The sequence below is a fragment of the Polistes canadensis genome, unplaced genomic scaffold (genome assembly GCF_001313835.1).
Source record: "Polistes canadensis isolate GaletaPanama2010 unplaced genomic scaffold, ASM131383v1 scaffold_62, whole genome shotgun sequence".
NCBI lineage: Eukaryota > Metazoa > Arthropoda > Insecta > Hymenoptera > Vespidae > Polistes > Polistes canadensis.
Window position 1 is genome coordinate 534,394 of NW_014569609.1, and position 3,575 is coordinate 537,968.

General features: G+C 31.9%; 1 protein-coding gene and 1 long non-coding RNA gene across 2 annotated transcripts in view; one reads left to right on the forward strand and one right to left on the reverse strand.

Moving 5' to 3' along the window:
• Positions 1–2,915, reverse strand: part of LOC106786008 — a 14,985-nt gene extending 12,070 nt beyond the window's left edge. Inside the window, exon 1 of the long non-coding RNA XR_001381601.1 lies at positions 2,811–2,915. This is a non-coding gene — a long non-coding RNA (uncharacterized LOC106786008). The remainder of the gene's footprint in view (positions 1–2,810) is intronic.
• LOC106786007 overlaps positions 1–3,575 on the forward strand; it is a 226,729-nt gene that overhangs the window by 33,182 nt on the left and 189,972 nt on the right. The gene's annotated exons all lie outside the window — the stretch shown is intronic.

Below are 3,575 nucleotides of genomic sequence, written 5' to 3' on the forward strand. Positions count from 1 at the left end.
CATCACTGTATAAAAATATCAGACAAATTACAACCGCAAAATTCAAGGACATAATTGACTTATCACGATTTCTTTAAATCCCTTTCACATACACAAAATGTAGATGAATAGAAAATTGTTTTGTAATTTATGTTTGTAAAAAATGTTTCGAATCCATTAATTTATGTTTTTAAAGTGTTATAAAGATATGTAAAATAAAATGAGTATTGTTTTTTTCAATTTGAAACATCTTAAATTATGCTTAATGGACTTTGGTTCTTTCAAATTTTATAAAGAATCTGGTTGTTAATTTTGAAAGTGGTCTAACTCCATTCTTGGTAAGAAAACGCATATTATTCACTAAATAATTGCCATTATTTTAATAAGAACTGTAAATTTAACACCTTTAGATACACTTAAGCAGCATAACTCATTGGTATTCTGTACGTATATTTTTAAATTCATTGAAACGCAAAACTTTGAATATCTCGATTTGAAGGTAAATGGAGTTAGGCCACTTTCAAAATAAGCGGCTCATATATTATAAAGAATCGTGATTATAAAATCATAATTATAAACGAATAATAAGTTTAGATTATTATTTCTATTATTGTTTGTCATTAAATCCTGTAAGAATTGAACATTTTCAATGTTATTTTCGAGAATTTTATGATGTAAAAGGAAGCCTCTTGTCGTCAGATAGATCACGAACATGCAAGCACGTTTTCCCGACTCGTGATTGTGCGTGTTCGTTGAGAAAAAAAAACAAGAAAAAATAAAAAGAGAGAAAAATAAAGAAAGAGATACACGAGTTGAGTCGAATAAATTAAAACCGTCTGCGTGTATATATATAAAAAGAAAAAATAAGAAGGGGATGGGGAGGGGTAAGGAGTAAGTGAAATGGTAAGAGAAGAAGAAGAGGCTTCTTAACACGTCGATGACGGTGAATCGGTCGGACACAACCATAAGTCTTCCTAGCAGCTATGGCGTTTGTCTTCACTCGAGAGATAACGTACTACAAATCGGGTTCCCGACCTCGTCAATGGCTTCCAAAAATATCATGTTGGTCGTCACCCCTCTGCAAAGTAGCTGTAGTAGTAGTAGCAGTATCAATAGTAATAGTAGTAGTAGTAGTAGTGATGTAATAAAATAAGAGGGGAATAAGAAAATGTCTGGTAGCGTTAACGTTTCTTCTTACCCATAAATACGTCAACGAGATATTGTACTAAAGTATGAGAAGAAGAAGGTTTTAACGTAAGAAGAAATAGAAGAACTTTCCCTTCCGTTCCCTAATACTTTGCGATGGAATAAAGCTTTTAGAAAAAGGTGCTAAAAGACGAGAATTAAAATTTTTCTTACTCTCTTTCAAACATTTTCCTTATCTTCGAATTATAAGCATTCGAAATATATAAAAGACAGAGAGAAAGAAACAGAAATCTCGAGAAAAAGAGTGGGTAAAGAGTGAGAAGGAAGGAAGGAATGAATGAAGGGGAAGGGTTGGAAGGGGGAGAGTAAGAAAAAAAAAGGGCGTCGAACGATAAAAATCCTTTTCTTCGCGTTCACGCGCCCTCGGGACGAATCGATATCCGTTTTCACAGCTAACGTAATTGCTAAGTCAGTCAACGACTTCAAATGGGGGATAGGGGATTGGGGAAAGGGGGTAGAGGGGGCACTGTAAATTCTTTAAACTGCGAAGTAGACCGATGGGATGAGAAAAAGGAAGAGGTGGAGAAGGGTGGTGGTGGGGGAAAGGAGAATGAGACCTGAGAAGAAACTCCATTTAGTTCGGATTACCGACACTCGTTCTGCAATATGCATGAAAAGGGAAAGAGGAGGAAAGCATACGCTTCGCTTGCATTAAAAAACTCGATTCAAATGGATGGCCGTTCCTGAACAAAAGGGGGTATTCATTAATTATATCCACCCGTGGCGGAAGAAAGCTTGCTTGCTTGCTTGCTTGCTTGCTTGCTTTGAAGAAGCAAGCATCGAACTAAAGTACGAACACCAACCTTCTTCTTCTTCTACTTCTTCTACTTCTTCTTTTCGTCTTTTATCGGCTATCTTTCACTTTAGATTCACCTTGATCGATCTTTGATCTTTTAACACTTTTCTTTTCCTTTTTTTTGGGGGGGTTTTTTTCTACTCGAGAATCTTTCGTTCCGATCGAGCGAATGAGATTTTGTATTTCATTAAATTTCGATTATAATTGAAATTGCTTTTTGCTTTTGTCTTTATTGTTTTTTCGATAAAACATGTATTTGATAGTAATTTATTAATTTCTTTTTTTTTATTAAATTTGTGTGTGTTTAATTGTAATTATATAGACAAAAAATGTGTGTATAAAGTGTGAAAACTGTTATTGTTATTTGTTTATTTAGATAATAGAAATAGGAATGATTAAATGATCGTTCTTTTTAAGTATTCATCGATTGACTTAAATTATTGTTTAAATCTAGTATTAAATTTATATTTTTTTAAATATCTCATAAATTAACACATCATTCTCTCTTCCTTTTATTATGCTTTCCATAATATTAGAAATGTGTATGAGACTCTGGAAATATTACAAATTGTCGAGAATAAATATTATCAAAATGTAAAACTATAAACAAAATAATTAATTAGTATATATATATATTTAAATAATTGCATAAGTCTTCTTTATACTCAAAACGTTTTATTATGTGCTCAAAACAAAACAAAACAATAAATAAAATGTTTGGTAATGAGATGAATTTTTTAATGAATATTTTTATTAAAACACAGACACACTAAATTAGTATAAAATAATATTACAATCTATTATTCTGTTAAATTAATGAATTACTTACTCGATTACAACTTGAGAATGAATACCGGACATCGTATAATCTCATATAAAACCATTGGTATTAGTTCCACCGTGATACGAATAATTTGCTACGATGCATCGCGATGCATCGTGATGCATCTTACTGCTGCACAATTCCTTCTCATGTTCTTCGTGACGTAATCAAATAAAAATGTTAGAATCGGTGGTGGTGTAGCGACCACGCCTCTGCATTATGTCTTTAACGATCTACGCACGTCGTGTCGTTCCTGCAAAATACATACTCATGTGTATGTGTGTGTGTGTGTGTGTGTGTGTGTGTGTGTGTGTGTGTGTGCGTGTGCCTTGAGTCTTGACGATTATCACCGGCACCAGTCTTAACCATTATGCTCACTAGCATGATACTAGAGGAGAGAATAAGTTAAGGGTCGAGAAAGTGCAGCATACGACGACGAGCTGACTTTTATATATTATAATATTCTCTCTTTAACATACTTAAAGAAGTAGCCTAATCAAATCAAAAATTCATTTTTATTATACGAGTAACCTTTCAAGAAAAAAAAGGGTAATTTGTTGTAGTTACATATTTTAAATATAAATTATATTAAACAAATTTTTTTGTGTTTATATATTGCACGTGTTCATTTGTTCATGTGTTCATTTGTTCACGTGTTCAATTGTTTTATTTTATTTTATTTTAGTTTAGTTTAGTTTAGTTTAGTTTAGTTTAGTTTAGTTTAGTTTAGTTTATTTTATTTTATTTTATTTTTTATTTTATTTTATTTTA